At 39.6% G+C, this 20693-nt stretch overlaps 1 long non-coding RNA gene and 1 other non-coding gene across 2 annotated transcripts; one reads left to right on the plus strand and one right to left on the minus strand.

The window, feature by feature from the left end:
* Positions 1-573: 573 nt before the first annotated feature.
* Positions 574-661, minus strand: LOC112986076 (small nucleolar RNA SNORD93). Its single transcript, XR_003259920.1, has one exon. It is a non-coding gene; the product is annotated as a small nucleolar RNA SNORD93 (small nucleolar RNA).
* A 10802-nt stretch (positions 662-11463) lies between these two features.
* LOC135327472 (uncharacterized) lies at positions 11464-18862 on the plus strand. The gene is made up of 2 exons (XR_010387635.1): positions 11464-11814; positions 14877-18862. It is a non-coding gene; the product is annotated as an uncharacterized LOC135327472 (long non-coding RNA).
* The last annotated feature ends 1831 nt before the right edge of the window (positions 18863-20693 follow it).

Raw genomic sequence — 20693 nt, forward strand, 5'->3', positions numbered from 1 at the left:
TTAGCATCATGCTTATTTTTTGCAGATAATAAGGAAAGACTGTTACAAGAACAGTTCACTGAAGAAAGGAAGCTGAATGTGGATTTTAATTACAATTCTTGTTTTTCAAATGCTTCAATTCCACGTTTCATAATAGCAAAGAGAAATACCTTATTTTCAGATGCAATGCTATCAACTGATTGCAAAGAGTTATATTCTGAGGTTTTTTTAAGGTTGCATAAACTTAATAAAATATACAAAGGTTGAAAGTGGTATAAAAACAAGTACACTGAGAGCAAAGACTGTTTTGGGAATCAGAATATATTCACTATTTTCCTGATCTTATTTCTATTACAGAAAAAATTTGTCTAAAACATGTCCTTTAGGTCCTGTGAAATCTTTGTAGATGTGTGCTGTTACAGTAATGTATTCTTTAGTATCAGAAATCTAGTCTTCTAGATTTGCTGACAATCAAAAAATGTACATTTAAACAGCTTTAAAGTCTTTATAAAGCTATTGAAATCTTCACTGCTTGGATGCTAAAAACAAAGCTCAACTTAAAAACAAAGAGTGACTAAATATGGATATTAGTTCTGGCCTCAGAAAATCCTTTAATCCATCAGACTTGTGCATATCACTGTAAGTATGCAAGCAATCAGATTATTGTTTTCATCCTTGGCCAAATATCCCAATCACAAACACGTGCATCTAAAAATGTAACATTTTTAGAGTAATTACTTACAGTGTAGCAGTATCTTTAACACTTTATTTTCATTATTCAGCAAAGATGGGGAGAAAGGGAAAGTCAAGTTTAAAATGAGATTAAAATTGTGCTGCAGATAATATTAAATTTTTACACACAACAGTGGCTCTTCTCAAAGGTGTCTGAAAACATATGATGAGGTTTTGTTGAATGTCATCTTACCTCATCAGAGGTATTTCTCTTTCATTGGCCTCAGAAACTGTAATAAAAAATAATGAAATTATGCATTGTCTTTGTACTCAACTTCATATTAAATACTCATTTTCATTGTATTGTTAAATAATTCTTATTCTTATTGTATTAAATATACAAAATTACTCACTTTGCTGGTTTTTGTTTCTGCTCCTCATTGATTATTTATTAATTTTCTAAATAGGCATTTTGGCAATATCATTTTCCCCAGAAATATCCAACATGGGACCATGGCCCATGTACATCCAATGAACACCAAACAGCTATCACACAGAAAAAGATACTAATCTGGACAGAAAGCTTTTATATGCATCACTGTTCTGTAGTCCCTGAATCTTTTGAAATTACAGTATGTGCAAAAACTCACACATGTTCATCCCCAAGTAATGTAGCTCTTACAAAAATCAAGAAGGAGACATTGCAGAATTCAAACATTTCCCAAACAGCACCTTAACCTTCGTCTTTTTTATGTTGACTGTAGTGCTTTCCCTTTCTTTTTGTCTCTTTGCGAAATGTGGTCTCTACAAATTGACAAGGAACATTTTCCAGATCAGTGGTACTTCAGAATAGTTGGAATTTATTGGACTAAATGAATGGAAATACTTGATTGGAATGGAAAAAAGGGCCATCATTACTAGAGTACAATAAAACCAGGAAGTTTTGTCATAATAATAAAGTAAAACAGAAAGTTTAGTCATAATATACTACCAGTTTTTACTGTCATTGTATAGTTTCAGCCTGTAATATAAGTCTGTTAAACACTTCTTGCTTCCTTATGTTCTTCCATTGTTTATAGTGATTTAAAGTTAATCCTCGAGTATGAAGTATCTACTATAATATCTTTAAAATATAAGGTCCTCCTACACAGGGTCAAACTCAAACTCTGTTTCAAAGGAGATGAATGTAATGCAATTTCTTGACAGTAAATTAAAGGAGAAATCTCAAAAGCAAGAGTGGTAAGCAGATAATGAAGTATCAACGCATTTCCCATGTAGAGTTTACAGTGCCAGCTACTGCAGAGAGACAGAGACAAGTGAAGTGAGGAGCTCAGTGTCAGCAGCTGGAGCAGCAACTACAGATCATAGGGCCCATGTGCTTGGGTGCCAGCTACAGCAGAGGGGGTAGGGTGCTCCATAATGTTTATGTTTTCACCTAACCTAATACACGTAGGTGTACGTGTGCGTGAATCACCAGCAAACTTCAAGCTGGACTAGCCGGTGAGTAGGAAGCCCAGGGCTATTAAATGGGTAGAGGGTGTGTGCCGATATTCACGGTATCTGAGAGCGTGTGGGTGCCTGTGAGACAAGTGGACGAGTGTGTGTATCTGTTTCCTCACAAGCATCAAGCTGGACCAGCCAGCAGGGAGATCCACATAGCAGGTAAGAGAGCCCAGGATCTGGGCAGGGATATTAGATGGACAGAGAGGCCATACTAATATTTGACATATCTGTGTATGTGCATCTAGAATGTGAATTTAGAGACTGAGGATGTGTGCTTTCACTACTGAACTTCAATTCTGATCAGCTGGAGAGGAACAAGGGGACTTGGCTATCTGTATTTATGTTTTATGAGAGTTCTGGTGGCATTACATGTGGGCGTTGCTGAAGATAGCACCTTGTTTTTAGCAGCCTGCGTAGCTGGCTCTGTATGTGTGTGTGTGAGTTACACACTCGGTCACACTACTGGTTGAACCTGAAAATGGGAAAGCAGTGGGACAGGGAGACCCCTCTCCCCAGGTCTCTGGGCCCACTGGGCTGGGCTCCAGCAGCCAGCCAGGAAGAATCCCTGAATCCCAGAGCCTGCCAGAGGCAGTGGCCCTTGTAGCATCCCTTATCAGAATGGATTTTGTTTTATTTCCATATAAAATGCCTGATCCATGCACTTCCAAGCTAGAGCATTAACATTTCTTTGCCACACTTCTCTTGCAAAGAAAATGAATTTTCATGCTATTAGTTTCCTGGATTTGATGGTTAAATAAAGCAAAAACTCCTTTCAGCCAAACATTAAAATTAGGAGACATGAGAAATGAGATCTGTCAAGGAAAGTTTCTGTGCTCAGAAAAGTATTCCTTGTCTTGATGTGAAGGAAAAGAGAGGGGAAGGAGCTGGTACACATGGCACACTTCTGTGAATGCCCTTTCTCAAGAACATCCACAATAAGAGTATATTGTATCATTTGTGACACTGTTAAACCAATTTCAACTCAAAGGAGACATAGCTGTTTAACCATTTGGATCAGTTTTTTAGTACATTTAACCTTCTGAATTTTACTTGTGCTAAATTTGCATCAAGTCTTAGGAAAATACATATTATATTTGGGTCACATTTTATCATGATATTCCGTAAGAGACTGATCACAAGCAGTGCACTGCAACGAACAGTTGTTTTTGCCTATTTAGAGAGAATAAACTGCACAGTAACTAACTACATTGTGGAAACAGGTATGATTTGGTCTCACCTACCTAAGTACTATTCAGTACAAACAGCTCAGAAATAGATTCCTGTAGCAACCACCACTCATCCTTCACAAAGGGCAGAAAAGAAACCTGCAAAGTATGTTGGTTTAGTTTCTTTAGTATTTTTTGCTTTTGTTTCCCCCCACTAAATCCCCAAGCTGCCTGCTTAGTAGCAGATAAGAACCCTTTCTTCATAGAAAGCTTCAGGATTTGGTTAGAAGATCATAACTATCTGAAGCTTCTAGCCAAAATATCCCAGCCATCAACCAGCTACTAAGTTATTTCCCAACAAACTAACTGACCCTTTATATCTATACGAAAATTTTTCATCTGTTGAATATTTTCAGTAATTCACAGACAGGGCTGCATGTAAACAGTACTTAAAGAAAACCATTCTGTTCATCCACCTGGAAGCTCAATTCTGTCGTTAAACATTACTAAACAGGTAGAGGTGTAGGGCAATGACATCGGCTTAGGGGGAAATTGTGTATATCATTCAACAGAAATAATTTTCTATGCAGGGACTAGCAGGGCTGTCTATATTAATTCTTAAGGAAACAATCATGACATAACTGTTAGACAAGCACAGAAAATAAAATATCTGAACCAAAAACTATTGCAAAATTCTGTATTAAAACCAGAACCTACCATAAAAGCCCACAAAAGGTGACTCTGCAGTTCTGACAAGCAAGGAGTAGAAAGATCTAAATTGTTCAAGCTATTAAGTGGCAATGCATTTGGGATGTGCAAAAGAACTGACACATGGCATTATACTATATAATTCATGATCTTTAAAGAATATTTTAGAAAGTTGTTCTCCCTAGGATGGGAGATGCCACTTTTACGCTTAAGATGACATGCCATTACTTGCAAATGAATATGTCTCGTACACTATGGTAGTTCAGAAGGACAAGAAAATAGGAATATGAATAAACTACCAAACCCAATGTAGATTTACTTTGATTTATAAATTCTCTGCATTATGCTTAAATTTGGTAGGAAAACTCCACAGTGTCTATAGTCAATAATATAGTTAAATTCTACTGAGACAAGATAAGATTTGCTCTTTGTATTTTTGACATTTTTAATGTTTGCACAGTTCTACTCATGAATACTGAAAGTTAATGAAAACCTATGGCTAGAAATACTTGTTATGCTAACTTTAACTTAGAATTTTCAGCTTTAATAAAAGACTATCTCTGAAAAAAATCTATGCCTAATTAAATGGTATGCAATTTCAGGAGTGCAGACATAGCAATCCAATGACCTACAAGTACTAAGCTAGATATGACAGAGTAGAAATGTGTGACTACATTGGTAAGTACTAGTTCACATTTGATATCAACCAGAAAGAAGCAATAGATAACCAGCACTTAAGAGACAGCTGTCTTTTATTGGTGACTTATTTATATTATTAATTACCTAACACTGTCAGAGAAAATTTTGTTTATGTTTCATAAATTCTAGATTTGTTCCTGAAAGTATTCCATTAATACAGTGGCACTATTTCGAGCTACCTAAATCTTGACTGCTAAACAATGGACTGCCAAAAGCCCTGACTGCAAGATGATAACGGGAATACCTTGCTTGCTATAGCAGAAACAAGAAATCTAGCCAGAATTTTTGCATCTATCCCAGAGGCTTACCTGCTATGGAAAAAATAGAATAAGCTGAAACTGACCACTGGAAAACTGCATCAAGCACAACTAAGCCTTGCTAAGTCAATCAACACAATGTGTGCTTCCATGAGTGGCATTATCTGGAGTGTATTTTGTTGGCCCGTAATGGCTGAGAACGTGTAGAGAGAACATGAGTTATGATACATATCATATGTGATCTGTTATAAAGGCATATTATTTTCAGGGAAGACGTAGCCTCATAGTTCAAGCTTCATACTGATGTTCATCTACTGATGAACTAGAGCATTGGTATCTAAGCTTTCTTCAGGGATAAGCTACTTAGTTTATTATGAAGCCAATGATGGACTCTAAGCCTCAGCTCTATCTATCGGATATCATTAGATGTGTGTCAGTCACATGACTAGAATACTGATAAGTCCCATCCTGAGCCTAATGCATATGAAAGCACAGTGCATACATACTGGCTTACAGGAGAAAAGACTGTGCACTCTGTAACATGACGGCATGTTTGTGCCACCACATCACCAAAATACCCTCTTCTCCTCCACATTTGTATTATGCAACAAAATGGGTGTCAAAAGCAAGCTGTGGGCCACCAGAATCATTCACATGGCTTGCAGCTTGCTACCTGTTTCCACCTGGAAAGCAAAGAACAAGCTATAAGCTCATATGTAGATCTTATCTGAATGGCAAAATGGGCATCCACTAGAAAGTGAGGAAAAAATATTTATTTATTATGCCCCCAGGATTTTTTGGCTCTAAAAGCCAAAAAGCTTTTGTTAATATTACAAAAGGGCTACAGAACTATAAGTAATTGGCTTAAACAAACTGATACATGATATACAAAACTTTTAAGTGTGTCTGATCAGTAAAACATGGTTATGAGCAAAACTGAGTGGATTTCTGCACTGTCATCACAAGTGATTTCCCTGGTAGAAAAAACTTTGTTCAGAGTTTCTATATGCAATTAAATCCCCTCCAAACTATAATGACAGAAGTTTGATACGGAGTTAGCAGACTTGATATCGACTGCTAATGTCAAGTAACGGTGCAGCCACTTTAGTAATATTAAGAACCCAAAGATCTGGATCTGGCATTATGGCAAAGGGCAATGGACTACAAAAGACAGAATGGAAACATAGTGCAGACATGAAATAACCAGTTCAGTCAATGGCACAGACACCACCTGGTAAGATGTCCTGTAAGTAGTGGTGTCAGACAACAGATTGGCAGCTAAAGCAGTGGAAAGGCTTCTTGCAGAGCCCAGACACACTCATTCAGAAGCTAGAAAATAAACTGCCTCAGTATGTAACCAGGCTCTGAGTTTGGAAAGACAACAAGCCCTGACTGCTGTATTGGCATTTTTAGATATTCGGTCTAAAACTAAAACGCCCCCTTCCTGACCTTTCTGGGGGAACTTCCAGTGCCAGCAACCGCTCGTGCGCACTGCGCACACCACCCAGTCGAGGACCAAAGGCAGCGAAAGGTTTCCCATTGTTCTGTGAAACTTAGAAGACTTTTTTCTTGCACACCATCTCCTTACGCCAGAGAGCTACAGAGGCTCTACCTTTCACTTACCAAAAGACACTTCCCAGCTTTCAGAGGCGGTGAGCAAAGCTTGAGCACACCTTGAGACCTCCTGAGAAGAAATAAATAATAAAAAAAAAAGTCCTACAAGGCAAACAAGAAACCCCCCCAGTTTTTACCGTGTCCTGTAACCCCACCATCCTTGGGCCAATGCCACAACTCCGGCGGGTGGCATTAGTCCATCACCTTTGGGGCGGGGGACTATCAGCAACGCGCGGGACAGTCCTCACCGGGCTGTGGGCACCTGCGCGGCGCGAAAGAACAGGCGAGCCGCGCATGCCCGGCGGGCCGCGGGCCCGGCCCTCTCCGCCTGCCGCCGCCATTTCCTCGCCCGCCTCCATGGGGCTGTCTCCTCCTCCCGACCGCCGCGGGTTGGGCGCCCGCCCACAGCTGCTGGTGCAGGGCTGCAACGCCAGTGGGGCCCCTCCTCTCTCCCTCGCCGCCGGAATGCCGAAGCTCAGCAAGGAGGCCAAGCAGCGGCTGCAGCAGCTCTTCAAGGGCGGCCAGTTCGCCATCCGTTGGGGCTTCATCCCCGTCGTGCTCTACCTAGGTGAGCAGCGGGCGCGGACACCGACCCGGGGGCCTGCGGCGGCCTCGGCCGCCTGGCGCTCCAACAGCCCGAGCGCGCTCGCAGGGGGGGGAGGGGGGAAGGCGCCCGCCGGCCCTTGGGGAGGCCGAGGCCGGGACGCGCGCTGCCCTCCCTTCCCCTGGCGGCCGTTAGCGCTCGCGAGGCAGCACGCGCCCGGCGAGGGTGGGGGAGGGCGTCCCCGCCGCGCGGCCCCTCCCGGTCCGGGCTCGGTGGCCGTTACCGCGCATGCGCGCGGGGGGAGAGGGGAGGGGGGATGAGTGAACGGCTGTGGCGGCGTGTGGCCAGCACACCCGGGGCGGGGGGCGTGAGAGGGTCTGGCTCTTGACAGCGACTGCGTGAGGTTTTATTTATTTATTTAAGAAGGGTCTTTCTGCCCCTCTTGTTTCCTTTTGGCTGAGCCTGCGTTCCCCGTGAGGGAAGGGCCATGGGTGCTGGTTGTAGGCGGGAGTCTTGGAGATCCTCGCCCCCTTTCAGGAGTGGGATGAGCATGTAGCAGAGTAAGTCTTAAAAATAAACGAGGCAGCAAATTTAATCTTACATCAGCACCTGACAACCTTAGTACGTTTAGCCTGTGTGTTTCTTGCAGCCGGGGGACAGTGTGCTAGGAGGTGGTGGTCTGCGGCTTGGAGCTTAGCCTTGTGGGTGCAGGGGGATTGCAGCCTCTGGCTGAGGTTGAATTTCTAAGTAGGCACAGGTTACAGTCTCTCCTGAAATGCCATGGCTCCTGTTCCCCCACTCTGCTGTGCATCATTCTGAAGATGTCTGTCACCCAGGATAAATCTTGCTCACTCCTGCCACGTGGTAGCCGAGCCCAGACAGCAAACCCCGTTGTCATATACTGCTGTGCCTGGGCTGTATGCCATCAGCTCTCCTCATTAAAGAGCTTGACCTACTTCATATATACATATGTGTAATACGCCTGCCACTTCTGTTCACTGCTTTTATGAAAAGAGGTCCCAGGAAAACTAATGCCTATGGCTTATCTGGCTTACTTTCTGCTGTAACTCTGTTGGGCCTCTAGGGAAAGGTATCCAGAAGCAGAGCAGGGGCAGGTACTCTGCCTTCCGTGCGAACATGAAAGTGATGGAGGCTTGATGTGTTAGCAGTCAAAACTGACAGATTGTTTTAATTAATTGAGGAGAATGCAGTGTATAAACCCAGTTAAAAGGCCTTTGCTAGTTCAATTAATAGATAACAAACTGGAAACAGTTATGTACCTACTTTAACAACTACAAGTAAAAGAGGTCACTTGAAGCATTACGGATAAAGCTAATTGGCAGTGCTAGTTTTAAATCTTAATTACATTTCTGGTTTTAGTTTATTGATTATTTTGAACTGATCATTTTTGGGTGGGAATTTCGGCAGTGTTTTGTGACCTATTTTTGCCCTTGCTGAAGTTGCTCTATTTATTTTACGACAATATCTGAGAATCTGAGAAAGCTGTTCTTTGTTCTGAAGGGACAATAGAGGAAGTTAAATGAGCTACTTCAGGTCATATAAAGCCATCTTATTGTGCTTACAACTGTACCAATATCAGAGTGCCCAGTGTATTTCTGTTACGTGATGGTAAGAAACTAAGCTGTAGTGGTTTAACCTTGTACCTCTAAAAATAAGTGTGCTGTTCCATATTTACATAGGTAAATTAGATCAGCACAGATTTTTTTTTTTTAACATGGCTTGCTGATTAGAAAGTACTAGTAAAAAAAATAGCCAGAAGCATTGTCTAAATATATTTCACATGCACATAATACTACTTTTAATACAAGTTAATGAATTTTTAAGCAATTTTGCTGGAAAGTATGGCAACCATAGATAACGGGTCAGAATTTTTTTAATAGTCTCAAATCACACAGGGTTATCTTCCAAGGGCTAACCCAGTGCCCGTGAAGTTGATAGAAGTTTTTCCATTAACCTTCATGGCCTGTGTTTCAGGCAAGCTGTCATTGATTATTTATTTCCTAAGAACTAGAGAAATAATAAATTGTACATATACCATTCTTTTCTATAGGGCAAGTACAAGGGTGTGTGTTGAATAGTGCATGTCTTGCATAATTCTGCTTCAGGACTTTAATTTACAGTCCAGCAGGCAAAGATAGTTATACACTAGTCAAGCAGGCGAAGACATTTGATACACTGAACCTAGAATCACTTGCCTCATGTACACTCGCTTTAGTGAATCTAGTATTTGAGCCATGAAGTGGGAATGAACTCTTTGAAATTAACTTTTTTTTTTCCCTTGACACTAGTGAGTTGTCAAGCATCTTGTTTATTTGCAAACTTCTGGTGCTAGATAGCTTTTCAAGAAGTGCCAGGAAGAATGAAAGATTTTAGGTGTGTCATTCTGTTGCTCTTGTTTTCCTGATTTGAATAACATTTAGAATTCTCTCTTCCTAAATCATCCTAAATGTCTTGAAATATTACTTTAAGTTCTACATCAGGTGTCATTACAGGACGTTGCCTCTGTGTGTGTGTGTGTGTGTGTGTGTGGGTGGGTGGGTGTGTGTGGGTGGGGGGGGGGTTGGTCTCTGGGGTAAATTTCTTTCATTTCATATAGTTGTCCCTGAATTTTAGGTCAGATAAAGATACAGGTAAATATTCTTTTCTTTTTAAGTCAGTATCTCTGTGTTTATTCTCTCTGTGCCCTGCACTGACAATAATGTATAATTTTTATTCAGATTGGCATACAACTTGATGAATCCCAGTTCTCTGTTCAGTTGGTTTTCTTTTTTAATGCAATTTAGTGGGATGGAATAACTAGTTCTTGCTTTAACTGTGTAGCAGTTTGTGTGTACATATATATGTATGTAATGTATGTTTCACTTCAGGTTTTAGGAGAGGTGCAGACCCTGGAATGCCTGAGCCAACTATTTTGAGGTATGTATTGGTTCCTAATGTGCATGCAAAATCTATGTAGATAGTCACAGATCTAGGTGTTGTCTCTGGTTGTTCACACTGGACAGCAACAGTTATGAAGGTTGCCTTCATTTGTTGTTTTTAATTGCTTAGTGATAGCACACCTGGTCACAGTTCCTGTTTCTTTAGAAATCCAAACTAGACAAAGACACCAAAAAAGTTTTTAGGAGGGCTTTAGTATTTTCCTCTTAATCTTGTGTGGATTCTAACATCTGTACCTTCCGAGTGGAAGGTGCCCTTCTGATCTGTTGTACAGCTATTTTATGCAAGTTTCCTTCTGCACCTAGGAATAACTATTTAGCTTTCTAGCATAAGTTTAAAAGAAAACCCAGTCGCCTTCTGCCTTTGCAAATATTTTAGTAATGCTGCATAGCAACTGCATGAAATAAAGGGTTACAGCTCAAGTAATATGTTATCAAGGCATTTAATAAGCCTCAGGATATATCCTTCATTATTAGTCATTGTCATGAGTTCAGAAAAGTGCATTTGCACATACTGCCTCTTTCTTGAAGGATTATTTGTTAGTGCTGCAATGTCCCAGTAGTAATAATACTTGAATTCTTGTGGTTTTGAGTTTTACTGGAGAATTTTCATGAGTCAAACTTCCAAGATTAAAGTTTTGAAGAAAGTGTGATTCCTTGTTCTTAAAATAACTTTATGATCACTGTGCAGAAGCAGGTATTGCTAGCATAAGTGGTCGATGGTCTGAATTGTTTGCCAAGTCATGTGTTTCCTGTTTTAACCTTTCTCAGATAAAACTTACAGAAATCCCATTTTCAGGACTCAGTGATGTAAGGGAGCTTTTTTTTTTCTTTTTTAACAGAAAATATGAGAAAAATGTTTCAAGATCACGTTAAAATTTCAGTGAAATCTCCTTTTGTCTTAAGAGCTAATCTGCTGGAGTTATTTTTTTGCTGATAATGTTTGTATGTTTAGCTTCCCTAGCAGTTTGAGACTGTTTTTCTTGGTCCAGTGAGCATGTCTACACAATATAAATTACGTATTTGTGCCCAACATGAAAAAGTCTATTATCTCCTTCTGTGACAACCTCAATCTAGCTATTGTAAAAATCAAATCTGCAAATACCTAGAAGCATGTGTTTGGGTCTAGTCCAAAGGTTACAGATACTGATTTTCTGGGCACATGATCAAGCTGTCAGTGAGGTTAAATTAAATTTTATAAATAGCTTTATTTCAGTATTTGTGGGGATAGCATTTATTCTGTACATTTATGTTAGGGCTGTTCCTGCTCTGACTTGTATTTTAGAAATATCCATTTAAAAGCAAACACATACTGCAAATCTGACTTTCATTTCCTCTTCCCTCTGCTTTCAGTCTACTTTGGGGGTGAAGGCTGTGGCTGTCCTGTTCTGGAAGCAGCTGATGGACAGAGAAAATGTCTGAAGATGTGTACATTCCAGAGGATGAAGTGGACACTTAGATTACACCAGCTGGCTCAAATAGCTTGTTAAAGACATAGATTGTACATACAACAAAATGGAGTTTATATGGACCTAACTTATTTGCGTTACAGTGTAATGGAATAAATACAGTTTGAATCAATATGTATTGTTTTAAAGTCTTTACATATGTATAATTTAGTATTTCTTTTATTGCAGAAAGGATAACGAGTTTCTTTTCTCTAAATTTGGTGAAGTTTAACCTCCTTATTTATCCTCATTATGATGATTTTTCAGGTAAAGGTTCTTTATCTTCAGAATAATGAGAAAACTGAGCTAATGCTTTAAATATTTTAATATTCTTCCAGTATTTTTTGCCTGAATGTTGGTAAGCCTCTGCAGCTGTTCAGTCTATGCAGACCTGTTCTTTTATCTTCCTCTTCTGGATTTGTTCATCTCCAGATACCTTAAAGATGTGAGCTGTATATGTTTTTTTTTTTTCCTCTAGCATAATCACATAGTTAAAAATCCAATGTACAGTCTTCTGCCAAATTTACTTTATTTGTGAGTTTCACAGTTGAACAAAATCAGTTTGCTACTTTAGGAGTGTTGGTTCAGACCTCTTCAGGTATAAAAAATACCCCAGTATTTAAATTTACCATAATTTGGGGAGAAGTTGGGGAAAAAGCTGCCTCATATCTACGTGCTTTAGGATAAGAATGATGGCAGGACCTGTTTAGGAATGGATGTGACAAACGGTGATATATCATGTTCATACTGTAAGAGGAAGTTACTGATGTGCAAGTGAGGAATGAAAATAAGTATGTTAAGTAGGGTATACACTTAATTTGTATTCCAAACTCTTATTCTTCAGAATATTGTTGTTTTTATTTCAGCTTCTGTTCTTCCTTTTAACACTGAAATTCAAGCACTGACATGGCAACTGATTGCCTTTTTTTTTTTTTTTCTTTTTACCCCATAGATTTTCAGACAGCTTTTATATTAATTAAACATTTAAGGAACAGGATATTCCTCAGTTTCTCATCTGTCAAAATTTTTAGCAAAATGTTACTATGTTTAAGGGAAAACAGGAATAAAAAGAAAAAGAGAAACGAGCAAAGGGAAAAATTATATTGAGAGACGAGCTAAAAAACAAAGGAGGAGTGGAAAACATTCATAAAACCTACTGCAGAACAGCATGTTTCTTAAAATCCCATTAATCACGGTAATTAAATCATATGTCATGAAAATAAGTGAAATAGCTGATGATAATAGACCACCGACTGGGGGACGGAGCAGGGAGTGAATGCAGAACATTCTTGTTATGCCCCACGTGCTGTTGATATTGTAGCTTTTCTAGTGCGTTTTTCTCTAATGGTAACTTGAGTTTAATGTAATTGCTCATATGTCTTAAGTTACAAAAGGAGTTCAGATTCTGATCTCTGTTCTTGACTGATCCTCATTGCAATAATGAAATCTGTTGGTACTTGATAGTGGTTTTAATCATAATCAGGAATATCTTTTCTTCCATTGAATCTAATGGAATATCGTAAGAGTACTTGATGTAAAGTAACTCAGATTTCTCGAAGCCAGATTTTGCATTTTACAAGAGTTGTACAATGACCAAACTGCAACAGTGGGTGGACAGACCCAAACACCTGCAAAAGTGTATTTCATATGCCCCATCGTCTGTCAGATATTTGGGGATGTGGTTTGTGGGTCTTAACCACCACATGGTTTCGCTGGCTGCCTTCCAGGAATAATAGTAAGAGGTAGAGAAATAGGGAAGTGTTCTTGTCTCTTGTGTTAAAAGTATGTACATAAGCATAGATATATCAAGCATGGGGCCAGATTCTGTAACTTCAATGTGTTAAAAATTTCCCTTAAAAGTAGTTGTAGTTCAATTCTTTAAGACCTAAAATTATAAATATTGCTTGTGCAATTCTTACTTTTAACATTTCATTTTAAACACGTAGGATAGCAAAGTTTTAGTAATTTGCTGCTATTGTGGGAATAAATGCAATTACTGTTTTCTTTAAAAAAAAAAAAATCAGAAAGTCATTAGCATAGAACCTTTGAGTTTTTAAATTCAAGAAGAGTGCCCTGTATAGTACACATAAGCCAAATGAAATTGAATGCCAGTAAGTAGGATAAAAATTCTTATGTTTACACAACCAAGCGATGTTTCATTCAATACAGCTCTCTCTGTAACTAAAAGATGAGTGAAACACCTTAAATAAACTCCTTTTACTCTGGAAAAATAGAGTAAACATTAACCATGAATCTTGGTGACTAATCATAAGTAGCAAAAACAGAGTCAGAGAAACTTTGTTTTCAAAGTTTAATGAAGGAGCCTTTGGCTGTAGCCATCTGAATTTATCTGAATTATTTGTAGTTACTGTCATTTTTACAAAGTTCAGATGTGCTTTTAAGAACTGGTCATTGTCCTTTGAAAGAATATGTTAAATGGATTCCTATGAAGAAATCTTAATTCTGTAAAATAACTTAGGGGAATATACCAGTTTTATCAAAACTTTTTTTCTTTTTTTGTGGTGCTGGGGGGAGAGGACAGGTCTCTGGGGTAAAGTGAAGTGACTCAAATGTGTGTCAGAGCTGTGGAACACTGCAGGCTACGGACTTGAAACTAAGTATTGTTCTGAGTGTCTTAATGTCTAATTTTTGCTTTTCCCATTTCTTCCAGTAGAACTTCAAAAAGTTTTATTTCACTGGAATGGGTGGCTTTTAAAAAAGATAAACATGAGCTTCCCTGCTTGACTGTATTGATCAAAATATCTTTTTCAAGTGAAACAGTGTTTTTTCTACTGAAATATGGATTATTTTCTGTAGTGGACTTTGACTCTGTCCTTTAAGACTACATATAAACTCTAATATTGGACTAATAGATGAATGTTGCTTACTGAAAATCAAGCACTGACTTCCACAGCTGAGCTCAAGTTTACACTTTGATTACAGTCTGAGATGTATTAGTGATTATTTTATTTCACATGTGTTCACATGAAGAATATACCCACTATGATGTATCTTTATCAGGCCTCACCTGGACATAGGGACAGTTCAGCTGCAGGTCTTCTGCCTCGAAAGTGGAGGTAGACTGTGTATGCAGTGAACTTAGCATCAGGTGAAATGCCCCGATCGGTAGGTTGTCACTGGAGCCTCTCAGACCTGATGCTGAACAGTTGTGTGAGGCTTGGGGAACGTTTCCACCTAGACCAGTCTTAGGGACACCAAAGGTTGTAGTGGCTCCTAGCTTACTGTGCTTGTTGTCAGAAGTAAAGGTACTTGCATCTTGAAGATGTTAAGTGAGGCAAATGCCCTGTTCTTGCTTCTCCATCTTGCAGTGACCATGCCCAGGGTCCTATCGCATGTGGAAGACCAGAGTTCTTGTCCAAAGTGCCAGCATCTTCGTTGGCCTCATCGTGTGGGAGTGACACCAGACTGGCTTGTGTCGTGTCTGAGGAGGGTGTCTGTGAAGAAGGGATTGTCCTCACCGCAGGACTGAAGAGATGGGCTGGAGTACTGTTTCTCCTCTCTCCAGCCTGGCTTACGTGGATTACTAGCAAAGCATCAGGAGGTTAGGATGGGCTAGGAGCTATATGGTGTCTTGCCTTGTGCGTACCTCACTCACTCTGTCGTACTGACCACAAGAATTGGTAGTGCTTTTACCTTTGAGGCATAGTTCCTGCATTCTTTTTTAAATTGCTTTGCCATTCATTGTGTCCAGCCAGAGTTAGAAGGTGAGTTACAACCTGGTATGACTGGATAATCCTGCTGGGCAGTAACTCTTCAGCCTGCGGTTGTGACAGCCAGTTCAGCATAGCATCTCTTGCAGGCTCCATCTCTGACAAATTTATCTTTCTCCCTCACACCCTAGGACAGTCCTTGAAAGCAGAGAATAAAGGGAGGTTTGGTCAGAAGAAGGCTAAGGAGTAGGAAAAGCAGCCAAGGTTTTAGAAGTGAAAAGAAGTAAGAAAAAGTTAGAAGTAAGAAAAAGACGTGCGCATCAGGCAAGGAGCGGCAGACTGCTGTGCTGCTGTGATATTTAGTGTGTGATGCTGAGGGAGTCTTGTGAGTTGGGTGGGTTTTGTGGTCTTGGTGCGTGGTAGTATGGTGTGAAGAGACTTGTGCTGTGTGTTGTCATAGTCACTAGTAGGAGAGAATAAAGCAAGATATTTGGCTTTCAATGTAAACAGTTTAATCTACAGTGGAACCTAACATTTTACTCCAAAACCTCTTCAAGGATTGGCAAATCATGAAGTAGGGATTTGGAATTTGGAACAAATACTTGGTTCTGCTACAAATTCCTGGAGTGGATGTAGTCAGCATAAAGTCACTGTAATGTATGTCATTACAGTTACAAAAAAAGGTACATGTTTTTGTCTTGAAATAATTGATCAGCAAAAGTCACATTAACCTAAAACCTATGGCTTTTGCACATGTCAAAAACTTTGCAAACCCAAATGATGTTCATCATTTTCTTACAGCAGGTCCCTGTATTGGCATGTATAAAACCAGTGCATCTTATCTTTGTACAGCTGTCTTATGAAATGGCTGTAGGTGATAAAGTGTTTCTTAAAATGTATTTTTATTGCATCATGGTTTAATTGAAACAGAGCTCTAATACATTGCTTTTTAACAGGAAAAATTCCTGAAACAGAAACTGCATGCCCTAGATATTTTGGGGAATATCTCGTTACAGACTTGGAATTTAAGCTATGATGACACTCATGATAAATTTTGGAAATAAAGCTCATTACATCTTTTCTTACCACAGGAGTAAACACCACATCCTGGTTAAATGTCATATGACTAATTTAATTTTTACAAGTGACTAGCTAATTGCAATTTCTAAATACTTTTCCATGATGATGTGCGATACAAAAACAACTTCTTGATTCAGCTTGTGAGTTACATGCATTGTTTCTTGCTTATACTTATGTTAGTTCAGGATTAGGAGATGGATAAGCCAAAGGGGATGCTTATCTAGGGAAAAAGGAAATTTATATTTTTTCTGATTAAGAAATCAATTCTGTATTTTTATTAAAAATAAATTAAGAAGTTCAAGTAGCAGTCATCAACTTGGAAGATGAGATAAATGGAAATTTTCATTTAAGTTCTAATTTTCTTTCTCAGGATCCACTTTATTCTTGTAGAGACCCCCAAATGGTGCAATTAATAACTGTGCAACTGGAAAGCAGTCCCCTTTATAGCAAGATTGGAAGATTGCCTATACATCTCCCTTTTTCCTAAATGGTCTTTCTTCGAACAATTTCCTTTTTTACAGCCCTACCCCAGGGCACTGAGCCCTCTGGTTAGGAGGGGTATAGCTCTTGCAATCTGGGGAGCATCTTTGAACTTCATTATATTTGTTAACACGTGCTAATGTGGGATTCACAGGTGTAGTCAAGATATGGTCCCTCCTCCCTCTGTGTCTCTTCAGAAATTATTGCTAGAAGTGGAAGAGGAGGCAAGGACCGTTGCTAGGCAGCAGTGAGCTGAGGACTGGACTTCCAGTTTCCCTTAGGTGATTTTACTTTTGTGTATGTGTAACAGCTCTAAGTGATTTTCAGGTAATAAAATGTTAATATAATTTGCCTATATGTTGTATTGTGCCTCTTTGTATGGTGCAGAATTTCAAACCTTATTTATTAATGCATGCTTTGAAGAGATAAAGAAATAAATAATCATGCATAGTTGCTCTTATTGAAACTGGTTAGAATTTGGCATTGAGTACAGTAGAAACAAAGTAAAATTTTGTAACTTCTGTGTTAGGTAAGCACTGTCTGATAGTAAAACCTATGGTAGGGCAAATCCAATCTTTAGGTTTTCTGACTTCAAAGATTAATGTTTGATGTTTTTTGCATATAGGTTTTCTAATGAAAGATTGAATCTTCTTAGGTTCTGGTCACTTACCAGAAGTTCCGATTGCAAAATTTCCATACTGTGTTATGTGATGACCCCAAAAGTTTAAAAGTTAGTGTTGACAGTAAACTGAGATTTGGTTAAATACAAAGAGACTACAGAAATTCACTAATTTGGTTAAGAGCTGGGGGGAGATGATTGGAGTTGGAGCCTGCGAAGTTTGCATTTTTCCCCTTATTACCAGGAAGAAGACAGAAATTCACTCAGAATCTGAAATTGTTATCTGATCATTTGACCTCAGAAGCTAGATTTTTAAGAAAATTCCCCACCAAATATCACAGGCTTATAACAATACATGTTTGGCAACACTTTTAGATCATTAGGATCTGACTTTGGTATATGCTGTTGTATATTTACCTTTGCTCTGTTTTATCTTTTAAATTGGATACTGAACAAATATTAGTCACAAGTAACAGTTGCAAACTTTGGGGTGATGTTGCACAATATAACTAAGCCAATCTGACGGCACACTACTGCTGAGAGAAGTGATCCTGCTTCCCTTGCTTTGCACATGGTGTAAGTCTTCCCTCTCTGTAGCATCAGGTCTGTCTTGCTAATCTCAGTAACCATTGATCATTACTGAAATCAGTGAAGGTGCCAAAAATGGAGAGTTTTTTTCAAGTGTCTCTTGTTCTTTCTGCCAAAATTAGATCTTTACATCAGTATGTAGGCTAACTGGGCAGGGAATGATACTGCAGACTGGGAAGTAGATCAGGACTGGTATTTTTTCTTACTTTTTTTTTTATATACCCAAGTATTAGGTTGTATTTTGTCCTTTCAAAGGTTTCCACCCCGCCCCGAACATTTAGTGGTGTGTTCACAGCATTGGGGCATGTTTTCTCTCTCTTGCTCCTTTGACACTGTCTCAGTCCTATGGGCTTTTTGTCGCATACTGTGGATTTTACACATGCTTTTTAACTTACCTTTCCCTACCGTCTTCCTGCATTGGGAAAGCTAATTCAAGATAAAGGGAATCTGTAATCTGTGGAGCATTTGAAAAATTCTGTGTAAAGTTAATGAGCAGAAGAGATTCAGTGCAAACAGAGAGGAATGCTAGCTGGATTCAGAATATGTCATGAAGATGCTAGTCCTGTACATCAGCAGCCAAAAGAGACAGTACTGGGCAGTTTAGTTTCCTGGTTTTCATAGGCAATTATTAGCAATTGTGTGGGGTTTTTTTTGTTTTTTGTTTTTTTTTTTCTTTTTTGCTTTGCTTGGTATTAATGAGTTAGCTGTCAGTTGTGAGAAGCTCTATTTAATAGAAATGTTAAGGTATTTGTTGCTAAAAATAGTATAGTTATTTTTCAGGGATTGATTGTTAGAGTTTGGAACGCTCATTTTTACTGTTCTAGTTCTGTATGTGTTCGCACTGGTCTGACAACTAATAAATGTCTGTGTACGTTCATTGCTTATTGTAAGTACTTTATGTAGTGATATACTCAGCAAATTGGAAAAAAAGGAAATTAAGTGAGTCAGCGAGAGGTTCCATAACATGCTCAACAGTGTTTAATTCTCCTCGGATTTCCATATGAGTGCTTCACTGTGAGTGTTCCTGTGCCACAGAAACCAATTTGTGTAAGTTTTGGCAAACAGTACTTACCCTGGGGACATATTTCCTGAAGTTGACATGATGACAGCAGAACTGTGGTAAACGAGGCAACTGCTGCATTTAGGTGCCCAGCTTCCCCTGAGCATGGCAGGTGGCTGCAGTGACCGTGACAGTAGCTCGGTGCAAGGTCAGTGATGCCCTTTGCTCCATGAAGGACTTGAAGGTGACCTCTACCACCTCCTTAGCAAGTTTCCCCCCATGCTCCAGCAAACAGTGATCGTTGCTCATCCTGACATATGGTAACATGTGCGTCATTACTAGAATGGCAGCAAACTGGGGTGGCCACCAGCTGAAGGGCCTGAGATACCAGTGGGAAGTGGAGACATGGATCCAGCTCCTGTGTGAGACTCCAGCCCTGGTGTCCTATATTGCCTTCTGGGACACAAGGAGGAGCTCAGCACAACTTCAGTTAGCTGAAGTGTATGTAGTGGCAGATGGTGACCTCAGCCAAACACCTGATACTGGGAGAGGTGAGGCCAGGAGCTGGTTAAGTTTCTTGTCACAGAGTAAGAAAGTTCTTAAAGGGTCCAACTTTGGATCGACATGGGGAAAAAAATTTGATCCTGCTGTGAGGACTAATTTCTTTTAGGTCGTTTGGGTCTCCTGTTTGAAGCACATACAGTATGATCCATACTTTTCTTGTCAGCAGAGGATGTATTTTTGATACCTGCTATCTCAAGTGAGAGAATGGAGGAGATACAAATGTCAATGGTAATACATGGTCTCAGTCAGACAGTTTTTTTTAAGAGTTCATACTGAATTCTTATGGTAGGTGTTCTGGAGTTTCATCCAGACCAATAGATTGATGTACCTTATTTCCTTCTCAAAGCTGCATCCATACAAGGCAGAGACCCAGTGGATGTATAATGGATTATTGCATTTTACTTGACAGGACAAAATGATTTAGGTAATCCTCATGGCTCCCCCACAGCTGTTATAGACATACCAAGGGCCAGAATGGTTTTCTAACCAAATGGTCGCTGAGAAAATCTCTGTAACAGTAAGCTCTGAAAAAGCCAAAGCGGATTTTCCTGTGTCTCCCAGAGCACATGCCAGAAGAGCTAAAGCAGTATCTTCTGTGTTGGCAAGAAAAACCATTCACCACAGATATCTTTAAAATGACCACTTGGATCAGCAGCACAGCAGGCTGGTCACTGTTCTGGCATCCTCAGGAGCAGGGTGTTTGCAGACAATCGCTCAGGGGAAAAGCAGAATTTAGCGACGTCCTTTTCCCCGTTCCATGACATCCCTTTCTTCTCCTCTGCAGTACTGTGCCTGGGAGAGGTGGTAGTTAATGGTCCACCACTTACGCTGTAGGGAGGAAGCGCTAGGAACTCCTTTTGTATATGCTAGGAGCTAAAGTCCCTCTGAGCCTGGGTATGAGATATGTGCACAGCCACAAGGAAACAGATGATACAGCTAAGTAACGTATCAGTGATTTGGTATTCAAGCTAACGACTTTTTTCTATACAGTGCTCAGCAATTTACATTCAATTTGTTATGCGACTGCTCCATGGACTATAAATGATAAAAGACAAATGGATTAGGTTGTCAACATCTTAGCAAAGATCCATTGATTTATACCACCTAAGGAAAAGGCCTGATATTTTCTCCACTTCCTGAGGGA

The sequence above is a fragment of the Dromaius novaehollandiae genome, chromosome 2 (assembly GCF_036370855.1).
Source record: "Dromaius novaehollandiae isolate bDroNov1 chromosome 2, bDroNov1.hap1, whole genome shotgun sequence".
Lineage (NCBI taxonomy): Eukaryota > Metazoa > Chordata > Aves > Casuariiformes > Dromaiidae > Dromaius > Dromaius novaehollandiae.